Raw genomic sequence first — 25,703 nt, 5'->3', positions numbered from 1 at the left:
ATGCAGAGACAGTGGAGAGAGGGGTTGACCCTAGAGGTTGACTCTGGATATGTGTATTCAGTATACAGTCTGGAAATCACAAGTGGCTATCTCTAATTTTGAAAATGTCATCTGCCTTTGGCCAAAGGTCTGAATAGCCACAGAGTCTGTTGGAATGACAAACATATCCAGCCCACAGCTCCGTGACACCAACCAGCCTTCGGGGCCTCTTGCCTCAGTATATTGAAGATAGAAGACATCAATTTCCTGCCTATTTATTCTGTCCATCTTTATGATGGTGACTTTCCTCTAAGAGCAAGTTGCTTTTCATATATGTTAACCGATGAAAACTTTGTAAGAATGTGAGGCACTAACCCTTCTACTCTCCTGAGAACAATGGATACCTTTTTTTTTTTTAATTTTTTTTTTTTAATGTTTATTTATTCTTGAGAGAGAGAGTATGAGCAGGGGCAGAGTGAGAGAGGGACACAGAATGTGAAGCAGGCTCCAGGCTCTGAGCTGTCAGCACAGAGCTCAATGTGGGGCTTGAACTCACGAGCCATGAGATCATGACCTGAGCCAAAGTCAGATGCTCAACCAACTGAGCCACCCAGGTGCCCCCAATGGCTACCTTTTTATCTGAGAGTCCCTGTTCTCCCTCCATGCCAAGGAGATAGTAGCACAGGTTTTTGGGGGGTTTTATTTGTTTGTTTTTTTTTTATTTTTTTTATAGTTTTTTAATTTTTTGTTTAATGTTTATTTGTTTTTGAGAGAGAGAGACAGAGACAGAATGCAAGCAGGGGAGGGGCAGAGAGAGAGGGAGATATGGAATCCGAAGCAGGCTCCAGGCTCTGAGCTGTCAGCACAGAGCCTGATGCTGGGCTTGAACTCATGAACTGCGAGATCATGACCTGAGCTTAAGTCAGATGCTTAACCGACTGAGCCACCCAGGCGCCCCTGGTTTTTTTTTTAGTTGTTTGTTCTGACTCTCATGTTGTACCTGGTAGCTTATTCCATGTTCCCCTGTTGTACATTTTGAATGCACCCTGCGTTTTATTTCACAGTAGTTATCACAGTTTGCAATTTTATAGAATGATATTTTTCTGTTAATGTCTGTCTCTTCCACTGTTTTAGAATTCTGTGAGCCCAGGGACTCTGTTTTGCTCACCATTGAATATCTAATACTTAATACTTGGTAGCTGTAGTAGGCCCTCAAAAATATTTGAGTGAATGAATGTTACATCTAGTTGTCATTTGTAGATCTTTGTTAATATTATAGATGCTGTAATATTGTTTGAACTGAGAAATCATATCAAATACTTTACAAAATTCTAGACCTCTGAAACTCAGAATAAGTACTATTGTCACCAGGTTTGAGATCACTCATTTATTTATACCTATAAGATTTTTAATTCTCCTACTTTTGATACCATATTTTCTCTCATTTCCTATATTGTGTTCCAGGGCTTAGTACCTCTCCTCTTTTTTTTTTTTCATTCATCGCAAGGGAAAGGGAACTTGTCTGCAATTATAGATTTTCTCCTTTGCTTTCTGCCTCTCCCAAAGGGCCTTCACCTGAACTGTCAGTTGGCAAAGGTCTGAACTGGGATCAGAGTTGGTTTACATTCCTTTTCATCTTCAGGTAACAGAGATTTCCTGCAAAGATCTTTCTCTGCAGATCTATAAGATCTAGTATACTGAGTCAGTCTTCAAGTTAATAATAAGATCTATGTACAGATACTTTTTAAAAAAATCCTTCAGCCTCCTAGGCTTTTTGTCTGCTACCCGACTCTTTGTGCTTGTGTCTGTCTCTTTGCCCAGCAAACTACTATCTTCAAATGGAAAAACCCTTAGAGCTTAGAAAGAAGCTGTGAATGCTTGGCCTCTGAGGGAAATGGAAGATCATGAGGTCCCTGTAGAACTGAGCCACCTTGCTGAGAACAGGTGTAGGGGTCATGGCCTCAATTCTTCCTGGTTTCTTTGCCTACCTGTCGTGCAGTGTTGCTTCCTTCTTCACTCTCAGTGCAAACCTTGCCTTGGAGACATTTTTAAATTCTTGCAGATTCCATCTCTTTTTAGGCTGTCCACAATACAGCCAGCACTGCAAAGATCCTCCTTGACTAGGCTCAACCTTAGTACTGTTAAGACCCAAGTATAACTTGGAATGTTTTCCTTGGCTTTTTTTGAGACTTAGCATTTATACAAAGGTCTGATTCCACCTGATTTCACTTTGTCCCACCCCCACTTCAAATTGAAATAATAGGTCCCAAGTCCATTCCTAGTTCACAAGGCTTACTTTAATACAAGGCCCCAGAAACAGTGTATAAGAAGCCTTAAGGCAGACCATATACTTTTGCTGAGGCAAAATTGCTTCCTGGCTTGGCTGGTGCTTTTAAGGAAGACAGGCTGGGGTGTGTGGGTGGCTCAGTCAGTTAAGTGACTAACTCTTGATTTTGGCTCAGGTCATGATCTCATGGTTCATGAGTTCAAGCCTTGTATCAGGCTCTGCTGTCAGTACAGAGCCCACTTTGGATCCTCTCTCTCCCTCTCTCTCTCTCTCTCTCTCTCTCTCTCTCTCAAAAATAAAAAAAATAAACATAAAAAAAAGAGGGGCACCTGGGTGGCTCAGTTGGTTAAATGCCTGACTTCAGCTCAGGTCATGATCTCGCGATCCATGAGTTCGAGCCCCACGTTGGGCTCACTGCTGTCATCACAGACCCCACTTTGGATCCTCTGTCCCCCTCTCTCTCTGCCCTTCTCCCACTTACACTCAGTCTCAAAAATAAATAAACATTAAAAAAAAAAGAATTTTAGGAGATGTTAGGGGTACCTGGGTGTCTCAGTTAAGTGTCCCAACTCTTGATTTCAGCTCAGGTTATGATCTCATGGTTGTGAGATCTAGCCCCATGTTGGGCTCAGTGATGAGTGCAAAGCCTGCTTGGGATATTCTCCCTCTCTCTCTCTCTCCCTCCCTCCCTCCCTCCCCCTTCCCTCCTCCCCCACTCATTCTGTCTCCCTCCCTCCCTCCCTCTCTCTCTCTCTCTCTTTATCAATAAATAAATAAACTTTAAAAAAAATTCCAGGAGATGCTGTAAGTTTTCCTTCTTTTTAAAAAAAAATTTTTTTTTTAACGTTTATTTATTTTTGAGACAGAGAGAGACAGAGCATGCATGGGGGAGGGTCACAGAGAGAGGGAGACACAGAATCTGAAACAGGCTCTAGGCTCTGAGCTGTCAGCACAGAGCCCGACACGGGGCTCGAACCCATGGACCGTGAGATCATGACCTGAGCCGAAGTCAGACGCTTAACCGACCGAGCCACCCAGGCGCCCCTGTAAGTTTTCCTTCTTAAGCAGCCACACTAAGTGTAGCATTACTTTGGCAAATGTGCTTCCTGGAAGAATTTGTAATATAGCAAAAAGAGCACTTGGTGTGAAAACCAGGTGAGCTGTATACATCTGCTGTTATGATTGTGACATTGGGCAAGTTCCTTAACTTCTTTGGTCCTTAGTTCCCTCATCTCTTAAGTAAAGTTGAATTAGGTCACCAATTAGGACCTTCCATCTTTTAAGTGTAAGAATCTGTGTTAAACCTTGGAATCAGTATGGATCCATCCATACTAGTTCATCTTAAAAATGAACAATCATGAGAATGAAAACTAAAAAATTTTAATACCAATGATGAAATTTCATTATACACTTGTTTAATAGATTTGTTTTCTAAAAAAACAAAAAACAAACAAACAAACAAAAACCGACTCTCCTTGCCACTCCCCAATTCAAGAAATTTCCACTCTCATTTTTCAACTCCTGATCCTACAAAACCCGGCTGCTTTTGAGGCAAGTATATGCTAGCTGACATAAGCTGAGCTCACAGTACTGCTTAGCAATCCCTTCATCTCCCTATTATATTCACACTTCCCAATACTTGCCTCATTCTCAAGATTCATTAGCCCAATTCCTTCTGTCTTCTGGCTTCATGCAGGAGCCCCTTAATGCTCCTCAGTGTGAAGCCTACTTGGGATTATCTCTCTCGTCTCCTCTGCCCCTCTCCCCTTGTTCACTCTCTTGAAAATAAAAAAAATAAGAATAAGTTTTTTAAAAGATGATGTTTTTGAAGCTGAAGTGAGGGCAACTCCCTTGTATACTATGAAAAGCTATATGATACATTTGGTCCATCTTCCAAAGCTGAACTCTAGCTTAAAGATTTGGTGGGGAGGAAGGCGTTTTTAGTTTTTGCACTTGTTAAAGGTTTTGTCATATATATGCACAAGTACACCTAGAGAGACTAGGCATCCCCATCTCCACATTTTTATTCAATAACTAAGATTGTTGGGAACTGTTTGAGAGTAACTGTTTCAAGGACTAATAGTGTCTTAAAGGCATTATAGTATAGAACAGATATCTGAACTAGTGTCAGGAAAGTTGGATTCCAGAACAGATCATACCTTTAGCTAGCTGTGTCAGCTTGGGTAAGCCTCTTAACTTCTCCTGGCCTTAGATTTCTAATTTATGAGGGCGTGGGTTAGATGTATACTATTCAGTAAAACTTCTTGTGTTGGAAATAAGCTGTCCAAAATGGTAGTCTAGTCATATGTGATATTGAGTAACCTAAAATGTGGCACATGATACTGAGGATAATTTTTTTTATTTAAATCCAAGTTAGTTAACATATAGTATAATAATAGTTTCAGGAGTAGAATTCAGTGATTCACCACTTACGTATAATACCCACTGCTCATCCCAACAAGTGCCCTCCTTAATGCCCATCACACATTTAGCCCAGCCCTCCTCCCAGCACCCCTCTAGCAACTCTCAATTTATTCTCTGTGTTTAAAACTCTCTTATGGTTTGCCTCCCTCCCTGTTTTTATCTTATTTTTCCCTTTTTTCCCGTGTGTTCATCTGGTTTTTTTTTAAATTCCATGTATGACTAAAATCATATGGTGTTTATCTTTCTCTGACTTATTTCACTTAGCATAATAAATTCCAGTTCTGTCCGTGTTGTTGCAAATGGCAAGATTTCATTCTTTTTGATTGCTGAGCAATATTCCATTGTATGTATGTATACACACACATGTACACACCACATCTTCTTTATCCATTCATCAGTCGATGGATATTTGGGTTCTTTCCATGATTTGGCTATTGTTGATAGTGCTGCTATAAACATTGGGGTGCATGTGCCCCTTTGAATCAGCGTTTTTGTATCCTTTGGATAACTATCCAGTGCTGGGTTGTAGGGTAGCTCTATTTTTAATTTTTTGAGGAACCTCCATACTGTTTTCCAGAGTGGCTGCACCAGTTTTATTCTCACCAGCAGTGCAAAAAGGTTCCCCTTTCTCTGCATCCTTGCCAACAGCTATTGTTTCCTGAGTTGTTAATTTTAGCCATTCTGACAGGTGTGAGGTGGTATCTCATTGTGGTTTTGATTTGTATTTCCCTGATGAGGAGTGATGTTGAGCATCTTTTCATGTGTCTGTTAGTCATCTGGATGCCGTCTTTGGAAAAGTGTTTGTTCATGTCTTTTGCCTATCCCTTCACTGGATTTTTGGTTTTTGGATATTGAGTTTGATAAGTTCTTTATAGATTTTAGATACTAACCCTTTATCTGATATGTCATTTGCACATATCTTCTGTCATTCTGTCAGTTGCCTTTTAGTTTTGTTGATGAGGATTATTAAATTTAAATAGTCACATGTATCTAGTGGTTTACTGTATTGGACTGCAATAGAGGCTAGATGATCTTTACATTATATGTACTCTAAAAGTGTAAATATACTCTGAGATAGAAAGAAGGGTAAATATGTGGGAGGATAAAGAGGGTGGGTAAATAGCCAACATCTGCACAGACCCAGGGTGACTTCTATGACTCTGGCCCTTATTACCTGGGAGAACATTTGGCCCTGCTTCAAACTCTGCCTTGTGCTTTGGTCTATGGGTTGCAGTTTTCTCATTATCAGAGTAATAGGCAGTGGTTTTGCTTAGCAGGAAGTAAGTTTGCCTGTGGTAGCTCCGCTGAGAACCTGCCTCAGCAGTTCTTCATCCTCATCTGATTGCAGATCCTGGCTGCGGGTCTTTATCCTTCTTACTAAAAGAAGGGTCTGTCTATTAATCTTCTTTCATGGAAATGGTAACCTTGGTAGTTACCCTTGCTTTATTCTGTGTGATTCTGATGTAGGAAAGTATGTGTGTGAACTGTGAAGTATCTAATTTTAGAGATTTATACTGGAAAGTTACACTGATTCTCGGCTTTTTTTCTTTTTCCTTGGCTATAATTAACGCTCCTTCACCTTCAATCTTGCCTCAAGCAGCACTTACCTGGAGGAAGACATGGTGCACAGTGGCCAAGCTTTCTCCACTGCTTAGCCAGTTGCTTACTAGCCTGACTCCTGCAGAAACAGCTCCACCAATAGCACAGTCATGAGGAGCCTAGCAGCCATTGTCTGGCACCACAAATCTTCATAGCAACAGACCACCACGTGGCAACAGCAGCCACACAAAGGAAACATTAGGGAAATCAATACTTACTTTCTCTCACCCCTCCCCCACCCAAAACAACAGCCAACACATTTTTCCCACCTAGCAGCTTACAACCAGGAGATGCTTTGGGGCAGTTATGTGTCTATATACCTTTCTGGATTATGTTATCTGCCCACTGTCACATATTTAAATCCTGAAGCCCTAAGAAAAATTTTCACTTACAGACTTTTTTGAGTTTCATTTTGCAAATTGCAAAATAAACTAAATCTCCAAGGGAGAGAGATGTCCTTTTGTGCACTGTCACCTACCACCTCCCTCAGCCCAGCAAAGCACAGAGGGGGGTGGTACAGTTGGCCAGACTGCAGGTTTGGCAGATAGGCAAGGTTGCTTCAAATGAAATTCTTTGATATTTCAGGAAAAGAACTCTCTAAGATGGGCTCAGAGACAGACCTACTTTGTTATTAATGCCATCCTTTAACAAATAATTTAGTTCCTGATACTTATGTATGAAACCCAGTAAGTGATACCTAGGAAATAAATACAGTCTAGTAGGGGTGCCTGGGTGGCTCAATCGGTTAAGCGTCCGACTTCAGCTCAGGTGACGATCTCACGGTCCGTGAGTTCGAGCCCCGAGTCCGGCTCTGGGCTGATGGCTCCGAGCCTGGAGCCTGCTTCCGATTCTGTGTCTCCCTCTCTCTCTGCCCCTCCCCCGTTCATGCTCTGTCTCTCTCTGTCTCAAAAATAAATAAACATTAAAAAAAAAATTTTTTTTTTTAAATAATAATAAATAAATAAATACAGTCTAGTATAAACTGGGGCTGATCACTAGCCCCAGTTAATTTAGCTTTGGCTCTTGATTCCAAGAGGTATAAGGCCATTTAACTGATCTGGGCCTTAGTGTCCTCATTTATAAAACGAGAGGGTTGGTCTGCATATCTCTGTGGTCCTTCCAGCTGTGATATTTACAATTCTGTGATCATTTGTGTGGGACAGAAGAGAGAACTGTCTTTGTTAATCATTGGTTGTAGTGAGATCTGCTGGAAGATGTTGTTGAACCCTCCAGTCTCAGTGCTTACACTGCTAAAAACAGGTCCTGGCCCTGCCCTGGTTGATAAAGCTGCTGTAACAATGATGGGCAGAAGCTATTAACAAACTTGGCAACCAGCCTTTTCTCCCACAGCAGTAGTTTCAGACCAGTTCAGGCAGAGCTTTGCTCCCAGGTCGCTGCTGCTGCCTCTTAATGATACCAGTAAGAACTCCCTCTTTCTCTCTCTTCTCTCTCTCTGCCTCTGACTGCTTTATGAAACAAGGGGCTGTTCTATACCTCTTCTGATACTTCATTATCCTATCTCCCTCAGGCTTTACAGAACAAAGAAATCATAGGGCATCAACTTTATAATTTAGGCAGCTGGAGATCATTTCCCCAGGATAGGGGTGGGTAGGTAGCCGCTTCCCCCTGGCATGAAGCAGCATTGCTAAATGGCCTGTGTTTTGTCTGCCAGGCTTAGGCTTTGTTAGGCCCATTCAGGCTTCTCTGTATTTGAGTTAAATTATAGTGGCAAACCAAGCCCATGTACTTTTAGAAGGGTAGGGGTTAGGAAAAAATGGAAAGTGTGTCATTTATAGGCCCTGCTACTTGCTAATTGCTCAAGGAATTTTTGTTTAATCCACTGTCACTGTGCTTACTCCTGCCAGATCCTTTATTTCCCCTAGTTGCTGCCTTCATGGCCTTCTCCATAGCAACAAGCTCTGTGACAAAAAGGCTATGGTGAGAAATTGAGTAGTTCCCCCTCCCACAAGCTGTACTCTATTTTCTGTTTAGTATGTCTTTAAAAAGCCTAAAAGACTGCTATCGAATACTTTTCTACCCCCATTGAACTCACAGTCAAATGAAACTTTTTAACCCTGAACTAATTCAGTGAACAACCTGCCTTCTCCTTATTTGACTCTGATTATCCCCATCTTTTGAAAATTTTCTTGTGTCATTCAGTACACTTGAAATACTGTGCATATTCCCATTTACCAAGCTCTCCTCTGCTTTTCATCTTTTAGCCTGCTTCTTAGAATTATTCTATTTAAAAATCTAACAGAATCAAGTATCAGTATGGAGGAAGAAAGGATGAAGAAAGTAGAAACCCTCCCCTACCATCCCCCCAAGTGCTGTTGCATTAGATACTAGACTGATTTGCTACCCTGGAGTTGGGGCAGACTGCCCCAAGTACAGAACTAGCTTGCACCTCAGCTGATCCTGGGGGAGTCACAAACCCAAGTGTATTTGTTTTTACGTTAATATGTCTTATTGAACAATAATAGAAATAAAAATATGTGCCCAAATTATAAGCATGCAGGTCATTGGATTTTCCAAGTGAACCCACTTTCTGGTTATTAGTACCTACATGAAGAAATGCATTATTACCCCCACCCCAGAAACCCCTTCATACTTCCCTTCCTTTCCCTTTAAAAAAAGATCACTTCTGACTGCCAGCATCAGAGATTAGTGTTCTCCATTTTGAACATTATATAAATAAAATCATTACAGTATGACCTTTTTTATGTCTGGCTGTTCTACATTATGCCAGTGAAATTTATCCATGTTGTTGCATGTAGTTATACTTTGTTGATTCTCGTTATTTTATAATATTTATTATGTGAATTCAACACTATTCAGTGGCAGATGAGCATTTGGATTGTTTGCAGTTTGGGGTTGTTGTGTAAAATGCTGCTGCAGAAATTGTTGTATGTGTCTTTTGAGGAATATATGTACCCATTCCTATTCTGTACATACTTAGGAATGGAATTCCTGAGTCATTAGGGGACACCGTCAGCGCCAGTAGATATTGCCAGTTTCCCAGAGTGTCTGAACCAGTTTATACTCCTACTTCCAAATAATCCTGGTTGCTCTGCATCCTTACCAACTCTTGAACTTATTTTTCTTTCTTATTTTAGCCATCCTGTTTGCTGTGTAGCATGGTATCTCATTGTGAAATTAATTTGCATTGCCATGAAAATCATGAAATTGAGCATCTTTTTATGTGCTTGTTGGCCTTTGGAAATCTTACAGAATACATGTTCAAACCTTTTACGTTTTAGGATTGGGTTGTATGTTTTTATTATGAATTTGTGGGAATGTTTTGTATATTCTGATTATGAGTCCTTTATCAGATATATGTATTATAAATACCTTCTATTTTATATCTTGTTGTTTCTCTTAATGGTTCCTTTTCATGAATGGAAGTTTCTTCATTTTTATAAAGTCTAGTTTATCTTTTTTTTATATAGTTAGTGTTTTGTGTCCTGTTTAAGAAAATTTTGCCTTTCCCACAGTAATAAAGATATTCTCCTATGTATTTTTCTGAGAACTGTATTGTTTTTATTTTCATATATGGATCTACAGTCTATATGAAATTGATTTTTGTTTAGGGTATGAGTTGAGTCAAGATTCTACTTTTTCCATATGGATACCTCATTTACCTAGCACGTTATTGAAAAGGCCATCCTTTTCCCACCACTGCACTGCAGTGTCTCATTTGTCATAAATCAAATGACATGTGTGGGTTTATTTCTGGACTCTTTCTTTCCACTCATCCATTTGTCTAGTCTTGTGTCAATACTATGCTGTCTTAACTGTGGCTTTATGAGTCTTGGTATCTTCAGTTTTATTGTGCTTCTTCAAGATTACCTTGGCTATTCTTGGCCTTGCGTTTTCATATAAATATTAGGATCAGTCTCTGAATTTTTATGAAAAAAAAAAAACACCTGCTGAGAATTTGATTGGGATTACAGTGAATCTACAGGTCAATTTGGGGAAGACCCAGAGTTTTATCCTTTCATTTAAGCTAGTGTTACTCAGTTGGGGGTGGTGTAGTGGTACATGAGATCAGAGCAAGTCAACGATATCACTTGGGGAGCTTGTTTAAAAGATAGGTTAACTATTCCTTACTCCTCATATTCTGAATCAGTGGGCTCAGTAAAGAACTTAGGCGTTTATTATGAAATAGCTTCCCAAGAAATTATGATTTGCTGCCATCACCACTATTCTCCACCCACCCTATTTGAGAGCCACTGACCTAGACTGTAATCTTGGCTAGCAGCAGTAATTCACTGAGGCTAATTGAAGTAGAATCTGACTGATTTCATCAACACCAGGTCTACTTTGGGGCCGTATCTCGTAAGGCTACTATAACAAAGTGCCAAAACCTGGATGGTTTAAAACAAATTTATTGTCGGGCGCCTGGGTGGCTCAGTTGGTTGAGCGTCCGACTTCGGCTCAGGTCATGATCTTGCAGTTTGTGAGCTCGAGCCCCGCGTCGGGCTCTGTGCTGACAGCTCAGAGCCTGGAGCCTGTTTCAGAATCTTTGTCCCCCTCTTTCTCCATCCCACCCTTGCTTGTGCTCTGTCTCTCTCTGTCTTTCAAAAATGAATAAACATAAACAAAAATTTTTAAACAAATTTATTGTCACATGGTTCTGGAGGCCAGAAGTCATAGATCAAGGGGTTATTAGCAAGGCTGTGCTTTCTCGGATGTTTCGAGGGGAGAATGTTTCCTTGCCTCTTCTAGCTTCTGGTGTTTGCCAGCAATCCTTGGCATCCATTGGTTTCGAAATGTCATCACTGCAGTCACATGACTGTCTTCTCCCTGTGTGCTTTCACATCTTCGTCCCTCTTTGCGCATCTGTCAGTATGTCCAAACTTCCCCCTTTGTATTAGGACACCAGTCATACCGGATTAGAGCCCACTTAAATGACCTCATTTTAACTTGATTGCCTCTGTAAAGAACCTGTTTCCACATAAGATCACATTCTGAGGTATCGGGGGTTAGGACTTTAATATATCTGTTTTGGGGGGACACAACTCAGCCCATAACAGAAGCCACCCAAAACTTGACAATAATTATTGTCACAGATTAGAGAGAGGGAGGAAACCAGAACTGTTTATAATTATAGGAGGCTCTGCTTCCCAGAGCTACTCTGGGCAGAAGAGCATCCACCCTCTGATCTCAACCGTTCCTCTCTGTGTTACTATTTCCCCTCTTTTTGGCACTGAGACCTACAATGTGGTTTGGTTCTGCTCTGTTAACAAACCCTGAAAATACCAAGTGGAGATTACCAGAAAGAAAAAGAGGCTTCAGCAGTTAGCTGTTTCTGTCAGCCTCTAGCTGAAGAAGGCTGAAAGGAAAAGTGCCTCATGTAGACCAGCCCTTAGTCATGTTCTTACCCTGGTTCTTCCTGCTAGGCCATAAAGCAGTGAAACTGTAGACAGGTATGATTCCATCACAGCCTCAGGCAAGTATGTCTTCAAAGCTGTCCCACTGAGATGGTACCGTCCTTCTTATTGCCAGTAGCTTTCAGACAAGGACTCAAGCTGGATAACTGAGGGCACGATGACCTCTGCTGAGCTGCCTGCCGCTGTGGGTACAGTGTGTGGTTACCTCAGCAAGAAGAAAGGGAGGGGGGTGTGAGATTTCAGGGTGTGGTGAACCGGCCTTTGTTGCACTTATGCAAAGTTTCCATGGTGTGGGAACTTATAGATGGGAGGAGGAGTTGTATTTGATCTTTCCTGTTCCTCCCCAGCCTCCCGGTCCCCACAGTCTGGGGGTGGAGTGGTTTACATTTGATGGATATCCCACTTTGGTCTTCCGTCTCTACCCTATACCAGTTCTTTGCCTGCTTATAGTTCTAGCTATAACAGATCTACCTAACAACTCCCCAAATTGATACTTGCTTCACAGTGGTTTCAGCTGGCCCTCTATTATACTTTTGCCTGAAATTCTGTGGAGAGAAAATACTATGGTCATGTGAAAATGGTTCCAACATGGTGGGTGTTACCTTGTGCTTTCTCTGTTTCATTCAGCCCCAAAAGATCCCAGAAATAAGGGCTTAGGATTTGTGTTTCCTGTCAATCCCAGAACTGAAGGCAGAAAAATTTGAAGACACCATTTTTGTAACAGTGGTTTCCAGATTTTGCTGCACATTAGAATGTGGAGACAGGGATTGAAAGGCCTGATGCCCACGTTTTGCCCAGCTAAACTAAAACACCATGTCTGTAGGTAGGAGCCAGGTGTCAGTATTTTTAATCATCTCAGGGTATATCCCATGTGCCCAAATTGGGGAACCACTGTTCCATAAGCGTCAAACATTTCTGCAGAAGACTTTATCCCAAATTGCTTTATTGGATAACCTCAGAGATTTATACTTAGAATATTAATAAAGGGCTCCTGGGAAATATAGATTCTCTTTGGAAGTATCTTCTCTAGGGGAATAATAACCACACTTCTGCCTTTGGGTTTCTGGTTTTGGAAGACTCCTACATGATTTGATCCTTCCCTGTAGTCAAATCCCCAACTTGCAGATGAATGGATTACCAGGATAAGTGAGATTTAAAAAAACAAAAACAAAAAACCTGGGGATATTGCTGTTAAGCCGATTTGAGGTTCTGCCTGCTTGAGGTTTGGTAGGACATAAGAATATATAGCATAGTAAAGTATTCTAATAATTTTCAGAACTGCAGTAGACAAATTTAGGACTAGAGTTTTACCTAAAATATGGCACTCTTTATCAAAATTCCTGATGTTACTACATGGCAAACCCATAAAAAAAAAGAATAGCTTTCAGGGCACCTGGGTGGCTCAGTTGGTTGAGCATCCGACTTTGGCTCAGGTCATAATCTCATGGGTCTTGAGTTCAAGCCCCATGTTGGGCTCTGTGCTGACAGTTCAGAACCTGGAGCCTCCTTCTTATTCTGTCTCTCTCTCTCTCTCAAAAATAAATAAACATTAAAAAAAAAAAAGTAGTTTTGAGAATACAACCAATTTGGGGGAAAAAATCTTAGCTACTAGATGAACCACAAATGGCCCTAATCTTCCTTAGTCTTTTCATTTCTAAAGGTGACTAACTCACATGAATTTCTGTGTGAATTTATATTCACCCTTTACATACATCTCTGGTTTGAACTTTAGTCCTGGGAGAAACGGTGCTCAAAATTTTCATAATCTCTAATCACATGGCAAGGTTAAACATTAGGCAGTATGCCAGAGATCAGCTATGGAAGTAAACAGTTCCTACATTCCTATAGTTGGGGTTTTCACAGAGGTAGGAGTAGTTTCAAACCAGCCTTCCTTATAGGCATCCTCTTGTAACTCTGTTTCCTCTCAGTCCTATACCAGTTTCCCATGAGATACAGCTCCAGCCCAAGATGTAGCTATATTTACAGGTTTCTAAGAAACTGTAACTTACTTTCCTTTACCACCATCTCTACAGAGGACTAGAAAACCTGAAATTAGTATTGATTGGGAGTTTGAGGTATTTGTTGCAGATGTATCCTCCTCCTCCTCCTCCTTGCCCCCACTCCAGGCACCAGTTGAAAAACATGTCTGCCATTTTCATTTAAAAAGAAATTAGGGGGCGCCTGGGTGGCGCAGTCGGTTAAGCCTCCGACTTCAGCCAGGTCACGATCTCGCGGTCCGTGAGTTCGAGCCCCGCGTCGGGCTCTGGGCTGATGGCTCAGAGCCTGGAGCCTGTTTCCGATTCTGTGTCTCCCTCTCTCTCTGCCCCTCCCCCTTTCATGCTCTGTCTCTCTCTGTCCCAAAAATAAATAAAAAACATTGAAAAAAAAAAATTAAAAAAAAAATAAATAAAAAAAAATAAAAAAAAAAAATTAGAACTATGTGGAGCCCTCTTAACAGGCTCTTGATCATTTAGAGACAGCTAAAAAGACCTTTGACCCAAATAGGAGGCCTGGGGAGTATAAAGAGGACTTTACCAGGAAAGCGAAGAGAAGAGCACAACTGAAGGCATATTCAACTTCTAGAGAACAGGACTAAATTGTACCACACTTTGGCATCAGTATAAAGACTCTCACGGGCAACCATTTATTTTTAACCATTGCCATTAGCACTGGACATTAGGCTTAACACTTTTTTCTTTCTCTAACCATACTAAGGAAATACAGCTTCCAAGGGAATTGTTTTTTTTAAAGGGATTACCTTTTTAATTTTATTTATTTATTTTGAGAGAGAGAGGGTGCATGCGTGCATGGAGGAGGGGCAGAAGGCGAGGGAGAGAAAGAATCCCAAGTAGGCTCTGCACTATCAGCATGGAGCCCAAAGCAGGGCTCAAACCCACAAACTGTGAGATCATGACCTGATCCTAAATCAGGAGTCAGACGTTTAACCGACTGAGCCACGTAGGCTCCCCGAAGGGAATCTTTTTTTAAGGTGACACGCTTTTTTTTTTTTTAAAGAGAAGAGAAAAAAAAGTAAACGAAACAAAGGTCTTTAAAAAATAACAGGTGATAGGGGCGTGTATGTGGCTCAGTCAGTTAAGTTTAAGTCTGACTTCAGCTCAGGTCATGATCTCACGGTTTGTGAGTTTCAGCCCCATGTCAGGCTCTGTGCTAACAGCTTAAAGCCTGGAGCCTGCTTCAGATTCGGTGTCTTCCTTTCTCTCTGCTCCTCCCCTGCTCGCTCATGCTCTCTCTCTCTCTCAAAAATAAACAAACATTACAAAAAATAATAATAGAAGACAGAACTGATGTTTGTACATCCAGGAATAAATCCCTTTACCATGGTTTCTGCCTTAAGACCTAAGTCTTTGGGGTCAATTGTAAATTGCATAGAACATATGAAATGGTTTGGTACCAAAAGGCTGTTGCTAAGTCCATTTGTTTTTAAACTATGCAAATGATATGTCATCTGCAAATGGTGGACATAGTTGATGAGTTCTTGATCTAGGGGATAGCTTTGTTTTTATTCTAAAACTTAGTAAGTTGAAAGTTGGAAGTAGAGAAGCTTTTTTGCTTTTTTTTTTTTTTTTTGAAGTAGAGAAGCTTTTACACGTATCCTTTGACCAAGAGATCCTCTACTGGGTCATGTTCTAATAAGAAGGGGAACGTAGATGCTTAAAACAGTCTTCGTTTTGAGCTTTTTTACACTGTGCTTTGAATTCAGAATGAGAGGCAGTAAACTATTTTCTCCCCTACTACTAGCAACGATTTTTTCATCTGATATTTTTTAATTACATTTTTTACTGATTTAAAAATGCCTGCTTTTGAGGATATGACACCAAAAGCATGAGCAATGAACAAAAAAATAGTTAAATTTGATTCCATTGAAATTAAAAACTTTTGTTCATCGAAAGATATACTGTGATGGGAGTTAAAAAGACAACTAACAGAATGAGAGAAAATATTTGCAAATCATGTATCTGATAAGGGGTTAGTATCCAGTATATATAAAGAATTCCTACAACTCAACAACAAAAAACCCAACCAATCTAATTCAGAATAGCTCAGAGGACTTGAATCAACATTTTGCCAAAGAAGATGTATTAATGACCAATAAGCACATGAAAAGATGTTCAGAATTATTTTTTTTTTAATTTTTTTTTAACATTTTATTTATTTTTGAGACAGAGAGAGACAAAACATGAACAGGGGAGGGTCAGAGAGAGGGAGACACAGAATCTGAAACAGGCTCCAGGCTCTGAGCTGTCAGCACAGAGCCCGACGCGGGGCTCAAACTCACGGACCGCGAGATCATGACTTGAGCCGAAGTCGGCCGCTTAACCGACTGAGCCACCCAGGCGCCCCTCAGAATTATTAATCACAAGGGAAATGGAAAGTGAAACTACAGTGAGATACCACACTGAGATACTTCACACTTAACGGGATGGCTATTATGAAAGAAAGAAAGAAAAAAGAAAGAAAGAAAGAAAGAAAGAAAGAAAGAAAGAAAGAAAGAAAGAAAGAAAGGGAGAGAGAAAGGAAGGAGGGAGGGAGGGAAGGAAGGAAGAAAGAAAAGAAAGAAAGAAAGAGAAAGAAAGAAAGAAAGAAAGAAAGAAAGAAAGAAAGAAAGAAAGAAAGAAAGAAAGAAAATAACAAGTATTGGAGAAGATATGAAGAAATTGGAACCCTTGTTGGATTATATATGGGAACATAAAATCTTGTAGTCATTCTGGAAAACAGTGTGGTTGTTCCTCAAAAAGTTAAGCCTAGGGGCGCCTGGATGGCGCAGTCGGTTAAGCGTCCGACTTCAGCCAGGTCACGATCTCGCGGTCCGTGAGTTCGAGCCCCGCGTCAGGCTCTGGGCTGATGGCTCGGAGCCTGGAGCCTGTTTCCGATTCTGTGTCTCCCTCTCTCTCTGCCCCTCCCCCGTTCATGCTCTGTCTCTCTCTGTCCCAAAAATAAATAAAAAACGTTGAAAAAAAAAATTAAAAAAAAAAAAAAGTTAAGCCTACAATTAACATATGATCTAGCAATTCCATTCCTAGGTATATACCACAGCTAATTAAAAACAGGTGTTCAAACAAAACTTGTACACAAATATAATATTGGTAGCAAAATTATTCATAGTAACTAAAAGATAGAAACAACCAAATTCACCAACAGATGAATAAACATAATGTGGTATAACAATGGAATGTTATTCAGCAATAAAAAGGAATGAAATTTTGATTCTTGCTACAATGTAGATAAACCGTAAAAACATTATGCTAAGTGAACAGACACAAGAATAAATAGTATATGATTCAATTTATATGAGGTATCTAGAATAGGCAAATTTATAGAGACAGAAAGTAGAATAGAGTTAATAGGAGACAGGGCAGAGGGAACAGGGAATTAGTGCTTAATGGTTACAGAATGTCTATTTTCGGTGATGAAGAAGTTTTGAAAAAATAATTATAGGTTCTCAAAAAAATTAGTAACTTTTTACTGAAAACCTGGGAAACAGAAAAGAGAAACATAAATCACAAAGAATAAAATCATAAATCACCCAGAGATAACTACTGTTATGATTGTTATATTATAGATACACTTTTGTAATAGCTTTAGTTTTAACAAATTGGGACCTGTCTATGTATATTTGTAATCTTCTTTGTTTATAGATGAATATATAATGAACATTCTCCTAACATTAAATTGTCTCCCATAACATTTTTTATTTTTTTTTTAATGTTGACTTATTTATTTAGATGGAGATAGAGAGGGAAGGGGCAGAGAGATAGGGATACTAGAATCCCAAGCAGGCTTCTCACTGTCAGCACAGAGCCTGACACAGAGCCCCAACTCGTAAACTGTGAGATCATGGCCTGAGCCAAAATCAAGAGTTGGACACTTAACTGCCTGAGCTACACAGGCACCCTTCCCATACCATTTTTTAAAACCACACATTCCATGTTAAGGGTGCATCATGATTGATTTAATCAATTTACATTCTTTTTTTTTTTTTCATGACTTAAAAGGTACTTCTGAAATTTTCCAGATCTTCAAGAACTGAGCTTTGATTTTCATATCATCAATAGAATACAAAGGAAGCACATTATGTGTTTCATAATAACCTTGCAGCTTTGCACTGTTGAGTTTCTGTCCCCTAACTTTTTTTCCTGTTTCTGCCTCTTGCTGCCTTTTACTCTGACATTTTCTTTTTTGCTTCTTGCCTCTTCTTCTCTATGTATCTTCCCCTTTGCCACCAGTATACTGCTTTATTGCTGCTTCTGTTTCTTTTCTGGTATAGAGAGGTCAAACATAAAATCAATAACCTGCTCCTCAGCTAAAAATAAACCTACAAGTGTTGATGTCTTTCACTGTAGTCCACAATTTTATTCTCAAGTGCAGTACACAGACCATTTAGTGTTTTACACCTGGAAATGTGGGCTGCTGAGAACCCAGAAGTGTATCCTCATCTTATGAGACAACATAGTAAAAAGTCAGAGTTCAGAGTCAGACTGATTTCGATTCACATCCTGACTTTGTGTCTTATTTAACAAAGGAACAGATGTTCTAACCTTCCATTTCTTCATCTATAAAACGGGAATGATACTACTGTGGAGATTGTTGAGAGGATTAAATTAGATAATATATGGAAGACACTTAAACATAATAACTTTTTAATTACAAGCAATGCTTTTTATTTACTTTTATTTTTTTAATGAAGTAGGTTTGTTTGTTTGTTTGTTTGGAGAGAGAGCACGAGTGGGGAAGAGGCAGAGAGAGAGAGGGAGGGAGGGAGGGAGGGAGGGAGGGAGAGAGAGAGAGAGAGAGAGAGAGAATGAGAATCCCAAGTAGGCTCTGCACTGTCAGTGGAGAGCCTGTTTCATGTCTCGATCTCAGGAACCGTGGGATCATAACGTGAGCCAAAATCAAGAGTTGGATGCTTAACTGACTAAGCCACCCAGGAGCCCCAGTGCTTTTTATTTTTTACTGAAGTATAGTAGACATGCAATGTTAAATTAGTTTCAGGTGTACAGTGTAGTGATTCGACAATTCCGCATATGTTATGCTCACCATGATAAGTGTAGTTACCATATGTCACCCTACCTGATTACAATATTACTGACTGACTGTATTCCCTGTGCTATACTTTCATCCCCAAAATGGTAACTATTATCTTGAAAACCACCAAGGAGAAATACTGTACATTCTCACACCACCACCACCACCACCACCCCCACCCCCAAAATCAGAGAGCAACAAAATATTTAGCCTATTGTGCTTGAGACTAAGCATCTTTACTTTTTATATCATTAGAACTTGAGAAACTTCTTCTACAACTTTGGTGAGATTATATTAGTCTAAGTCTTAACTGAGTGGCCACACTCAGCGTGGTAACAGTTAAGGTCTAGGATGCTGCTGATGGTTCATCTTATTTAAGTGGAAGAGGGAGATGGAGGCCTGTTGCAAATTCTGCAACAAATTTTGTCTGGCAGCAAGACATAAATAAAAGGCAAGAATTTGAATTGACTCCAGTTCAAATTGACTGTCAGACAGATACAGACATTTGCTTTTAAATGTGAGCCCAGTGAAGTAAAATATGTATAGTGGGTTTGGTTTTTACATTATTAACCCTTAGGTGAATTTTGAAAAAGTAGAATTGTTATAACTTTAAACAAAGCATCAGAAATAAAGGATTCAGTTTAGTTTAGTTGTGGTTTCTTAAAAAATTCTAGATCTTAACACTACATTTTAATAACATACAAACTTTATTGCTGAACTTCCCTGAACCCCAGCACACACACACGCGCACACACACACACACACACACACACGCGCGCGCACACGCACAGTCATACCCATGCCACTAGAAATTTGGTGAAACCACCCTGGGTTGAAAATAAGAAACTAACTGAGATTCTTAACTTTTTGAAAGAAGGAAGAGTAAGTAGTTGAGGAGTCCCTACTCTGTCAGCTAGCTCATCAGCCAGAGATGGAATCTGGTTCCTATCTAAACCCTGTGTGATGGGTTAAGCCAGTATTGGGGTTATTCATTTCTGTTCATTAGTTACTGAGTAACTGCTGAATACTTATGTAGGGAAAAGAAAAAATATATAGATGTTATCTCTTCTTTTTTTTTTTTTTTTTTTTTTTTTTTTTAACGTTTTTATTTATTTTTGAGACAGAGAGAGACACAGCATGAACGGGGGAGGGGCAGAGAGAGAGGGAGACACAGAATCGGAAGCAGGCTCCAGGCTCTGAGCCATCAGCCCAGAGCCTGACGCGGGGCTCGAACTCACGGACCGCGAGATCGTGACCTGAGCCGAAGTCGGACGCTTAACCGACTGAGCCACCCAGGCGCCCCAGATGTTATCTCTTCTAATACAGCATCATTTGGGGGGGTTGGGAGAGCAGGTGCCACTTTTTATTGTTTGCATGCATATATGAAGTGGCACAACATTCAGAAGATACAAAAAGGGCAGACAATAGAAAGTCTTCCTCTTGTTCACCGAGGTCACCTCCCTTGAGACAACAGCAGGTACAATTTCAAAGTATAGTTGTTAAAATCATTTTTTAGTTTTTTTAAGATTTTTATTTTCAAGTAATCTGTACACTCAACTTGGGGCTTGAATTCACAACCCTGAGATCAAGAGTTGCACACCCCACTAACTGAACCAGCCAGGCACCCCAAATATCATTTTTTAAATCAGAACATTTATCTAGAAATAGAAATATCAGGTATAGGGATACATTTTGGGATATCAGATAAGAAATGAAAGTAATCAATAATTTCTAAATAAAATAAGTTCAGTCATAAGAGACAACAAAAAAATATGTGTCTGGAAGTCTTGGGACTTAGAGGATTGAGATAGATTTAAGTTTAGAGGAGGTATAGAAAATCTGTAGGCAGAAGATAACCTACACTGGGGAAGGACAACCATGTGTTAAAGGGAAAGCGATCCTCTCTGCTAACTCCAGTAGCTTGTCTTTATCATCTCAACCTGAAAGTAGGAAGCTGAGGAGTTGGGCGTTGGTAGAGAGAGACCATTACACAGAACATTAAAAAAGGAGACAGTACAGCTTTGAGGAAAAACCTTGCAGAGTTTACATCTTCATCTGACACTGACAATAGCTAACATGATTATCAGAATACTCATTTAGTGTACAATATATGTGTTGGGGTTAAGAGGGAAATCTTTTGCCATTTACTTAAAACTAATAAAGAAAAAAAAAAAAAACACTAAAAATGCTGTTTAGTAATGGCCCAGTAGAACCATTTGGCTGTCTAGAAACAGACCCTAATTTGTAAGCAATTATAAATTAGGTGGAAATAGAAAGGATCTTTAGTAATAGGAATTGGGGAAACCCTCTGTGAAGGAAAAAAAACTGATTTAGAAACTCATGTTTATTTATCTAAGTTTATATAAATGTATACAGATATTAATTTTGTTTAGTTGATTTATTTTTGAGAGGGAGACAGAGCACGAGCTGGGGAGGGGCAGAGAGAGAGGGACACACAGAATCTGAGGCAGGCTCCAGGCTCTGAGCTGTCAGCACAGAGCCCTACATGGGGCTCAAACTCACAGACTGCAAGATCATGACTTGAGCCAAAGTCAGCTGCTTAACCGACTGAGCCGCCCAGGTACCCGTGTGTACAGATCTTAAATGTTCACATTATGGGGCGCCTGGGTGGCTCAGTCAGTTAAGCGTCCGACTTCGGCTCAGGTCATGATCTCACGGTTTGTGAGTTTGAGCCCCACGTTGGGCTCTGTGCTGACAGCTCAGAGACTGGAGCCTGCTTCAAATTCTGTGTGTGTATCTCTCTCTCTCTCTCTCTCTCTCTCTCTCTCTCTCTGCCCCTCCCCCACTTGTGCTTTGTCTCTCTCTCTCTCTCTCTCTTTCTCTCAAAAACAAATGAAATGTAAATGTTCACATTGTACACTTCAAATATATTATAACGTTGTTAATTATACCTTAATTTTTTAAAGTTAAAAAAATAAAAACATTTCCAAAATAGAAAAGATAAGTTTATATGTATGTTTGTGTATGAGTATATAAATATATGTACATACATGTATATAAAATCAAGATTTATTAAAGGGGTACATGTTTGATTCTTATAAAGCCATTTAATTAAAATAATACTAAATAAATATCCATATTTCTAGATGAAAAGTCTAACCATAAAAGTAAAGGAAGAAATCACAAAGGAAAAGATTTGGTTACATTAAAATGTAAACTTTCTCAGTCAGTTAAACGCCTGACTTCGTCTCAGGTCATGATTTCATGGTTTGTGAGTTTGAGCCCTGTGTTGGGCTGACAGCTCAGAGCCTGGAGCCGTCTTCAGAATCTGTGTCTCCCTCTTTCTCTGCCCCTCCCGTTAGCCCTCTGTCTCTCTCTCAAAAATAAACAAACATTAAAAAAAATTAATTTAAAAAATGTAAACCTTTACTAAGTCGAAGAACATCTTGAACAACATTGCTTAAGGCTAGTCCTGTTTACTTTCAAATGGGCTTGAATGAAAAGAAATTTATACCCTGTCACATTTTTGCCATTTAATGTCAAATAGGCAGCTTTGTTTCCTGAAGCTGGGAAGTTGTTTTTTCACATTTGTTTTGTGTATGGGAGTTCATTTTCAGGAAATCTTGTAACTGAAGTATTTTCAAATAAATAATATGCAAATAATTATACCACCAAATAGCATGTATGAAGAGCCCTATTAATGATACATTAGCAGATGCCATATAATTAAGAACCAAAAGAAATCACTTTGGGCTAAATTATTTTTTTTTCTTCTCTTTTCTTTTTTTTCCTTCCCTCCCCTCCCTTCCCTTCCCTTCCCTTCTCTTCTCTTCCCTTCCCTTCTCTTCTCTTCTCTTCTCTTCTCTTCTCTTCTCTTCTCTTCTCTTCCTTTCCCTTCCCCTTCCCTTCTTTTCCCTTCCCTTTCTATTTTAAGTAAACTCCACACCCAACGAAGGGTGAAGGGCTCGAATGCACAACCCTAAGACCTAGAGTCACATGTTCTACCAACTGAGCCAGCCAGGTGCCCCAGTATTTTCAGTATTTCCCAGTTTTTTTTTTTTGTTTGTTTGGTTTTTTTTTTTAGTTTTTTAATTTTAAGTAGACTTTTGGCTAAATTATAGAGGCTCGGTTAGTTTTAAGCTTTTCCTAAAAGGGTGAATCTGGGTAAGGCAGCTGAGCAGTCCACACCCATTCTTTATTAGCCTAGTTATTTTTTTAAACCAGGTAACTACAATTGGTGCCTAATATTATGCTATTAATTACAAGCAGTGAGCCATCGCTCAGCCTCTTATTCACTATGGACATTCCCAACCCATTCATCACTAGCATTAGAGGGGAAAGATTGTGACAGGAGCTGTCAAGAGGCCTATACAGGGAGAAACTGTTCTTGACATAGCAACGATAGAAGATGACCTAAAGGTTTGTAAGCTGCTCTGGCAGTGGTAACTGAGGGAGGATGCCTGTTAGAAGCTTCTTACAGGTGTTCTCCAGATACCAACCCTGTAGTTTTCTACAGATGCTGTCCTCTTGAGGAGGAAGTAGAAGGTGTTTTGTCTCTTAATCACTTGTATCAGCTCTCTCCTATCTTACTATCTCGTAAACCACTGCTGTCGCCACCATCTCTGTGTACTAGAAGTTGAGTTATTCAGAATATTTTTAAAAACAAACGAATAAAACCTCTTAACATGAAATCTTAGAGTTCATTTCACATCTCTGTATTGTTATACCATATTACCTAAGATACTGAAAGTCTGTGTGGAATGCACGCTGTGGCTGTTCCTAAACAGGGATTCTATTTGGTCCAGATACCTAAAATACATCAGAACCTTGGGTGGCTACTATATGTACATCCAACAACTTTATTTTAAGACAGTCTTTAAAAACTTATTACTAGTCCCTAAAGAACCATTTCTTTCCTTAAGCAGGTTAGAATATTCATTACCTACTCTATGCATCCCTGTGATGTGTTGGAGTAGTAGTGGAAAGCATTGCCGGTAATGAGGTCTTCTGCTCTATTTAAGTGTTTTGCCCATTCTGTTTCATTCTAGATTATAAATTCCCTGGAAGCAGAGACAGAAAATTATTCAATCCCATTCCTCCACTTCTAAACACACACAAATAGCACATTGCTTTGGATTTATAGCTCTTTGTAGATTGGATGAGAAACCATTGGGGTTTGAGTTGTCTGTGGTTTTAATTTCTTAACAATGTCCAGGATTTCTCACTGCCCAAGACTGGGAACCAAAGGGCAATAAAATTGGTGGAGGTGGAGCTATCAAGTTGCTAACAAGTCATAAATCACCTCCTATTCATTATAATGTTGAAGGAAATTTCAGTTATAGTATAGACAATATGGTTGCTTTAGCACCATCTAGAGGAAAGTCTAGAAATTTTTTAATGTTATTTTACAACTTCATATCAGTTCATTTAGATCTAGATGCCACATCCTTCCTGTCTTCCTGTTTTACTAAACATATTATGGTAAGGTATAGTTCGTTCAGCTGTTCAACCGAACTTTACTCTGTCTTTATCCATTGTACCTGATAGCATGTTATTATGTGTGTGTGTGTGTTTATCTGTTCCAGCTGGATTGTAAGATACATGAAGATAGGATAGGGACCATGGGTTCTATTTTCTGTGTATCTCCATAGCTCCTAACTGCTGATAGGAACTCATTAGATGTTATTATTAAATGATAGATATAGACATTACAAATAACCTATGGGTTAGATACAACAGTACAGATGATTCTTTTTTTTTAATTTTTTTTTTTTAACGTTTTTTATTTATTTTTGGGACAGAGAGAGACAGAGCATGAACGGGGGAGGGGCAGAGAGAGAGGGAGACACAGACTCGGAAACAGGCTCCAGGCTCCGAGCCATCAGCCCAGAGCCTGACGCGGGGCTCGAACTCACAGACCGCGAGATCGTGAGATCGTGACCTGGCTGAAGTCGGTCGCTCAACCGACTGCGCCACCCAGGCGCCCCTTTTTTTTTTTTTTTTTAAATTTTTTTTTTTTTTAACGTTTTTTATTTATTTTTGGGACAGAGAGAGACAGAGCATGAACGGGGGAGGGGCAGAGAGAGAGGGAGACACACAGTACAGATGATTCTTAACAACATAGTACCAAGTGGAAAAAAAAAAACAATGAAGTCTATAATATAGTCATATATATGTAAAATACATGAAATCAAAACAATAGTATACGTTTTATATGAATATATACAAAAGTTTGTACATTAAACATAGAGAATGGCTATTGGGAAGAAGGGGCATGGGAATTGTGTAAAGGAGTCAAGTAATTAACAAAAAGAGGCTGAAAATCATAACCTTCGTTCTTAACCATATTTAGAAAGCAGTGGATGAGCAACAGTTGTTGGGGGAAGGTAAATTAAGCAAACCAGCACACAAATTAAAAGTTTTTATCTTATTTTCTATCTATAAGTTAATGCATTAGTGCACCAATCAAACAATTAACAAGTATTTTTAGCATCAAGCATTCAGCTGACTTTTTTTTTAACTTTTTTTTTAAATGTTTATTTATTTTGAGAGAGAGAGAGAACATGTACACACACATGCCTAAGCAGGGGAAGGGCAGAGAGAGGGAATCTCAAGCAGGCTCCATGCTGTCAAGCACAGAGCCCATCATGGAATTTGAACTCATGAACCATGACATGAGATCATGACCTGAACTGAAATTAGGAGTCAAATGCTTAACTGACTGAGCTATCTAGGTGCCCCTAGATGGACTTCAAAGCTTTTTTTCCTACTCTCTGAAATAGCCTCAACTCATCATCATCTCCCTCTTTTTATGTGTGTCATGCTCATCCCAGATCCTTTTAAGATTTATGCAATCCTACCTATTCTTCCTTCTCTGATCTACATAGCTCTACCATAGTATGTAGCATATGTAATTTTTTTATTAATAATTTTTGTATATTCATTTTCCCCCTTCCCCCAAAGAGAGTAAAACTTTAAATTCAGTGAAAATTTTGAATCTTCAGTAGTTCTTGGCA

At 39.6% G+C, this 25,703-nt stretch overlaps 1 protein-coding gene and 1 long non-coding RNA gene across 4 annotated transcripts in view; one reads left to right on the top strand and one right to left on the bottom strand.

Annotated features, from left to right (window-relative positions):
* ZNF609 (zinc finger protein 609) overlaps positions 1 to 25,703 on the top strand; it is a 210,269-nt gene that overhangs the window by 152,249 nt on the left and 32,317 nt on the right. The window lies entirely within an intron of this gene.
* On the bottom strand, positions 10,893 to 12,650 carry LOC109262860 (uncharacterized). The gene is made up of 2 exons (XR_002077991.2): positions 11,674 to 12,650; positions 10,893 to 11,155 (listed from the first exon to the last, which is right to left on the bottom strand). It is a non-coding gene; the product is annotated as an uncharacterized LOC109262860 (long non-coding RNA).

The sequence above is a fragment of the Panthera pardus genome, unplaced genomic scaffold, assembly GCF_024362965.1.
Source record: "Panthera pardus isolate Hobbes unplaced genomic scaffold, ASM2436296v1 HiC_scaffold_24, whole genome shotgun sequence".
NCBI classification, from domain to species: Eukaryota; Metazoa; Chordata; class Mammalia; order Carnivora; family Felidae; genus Panthera; species Panthera pardus.
The sequence above is the reverse complement of the archived record's forward strand: the minus strand, read 5'-3'. Positions and strand labels throughout refer to the sequence as shown.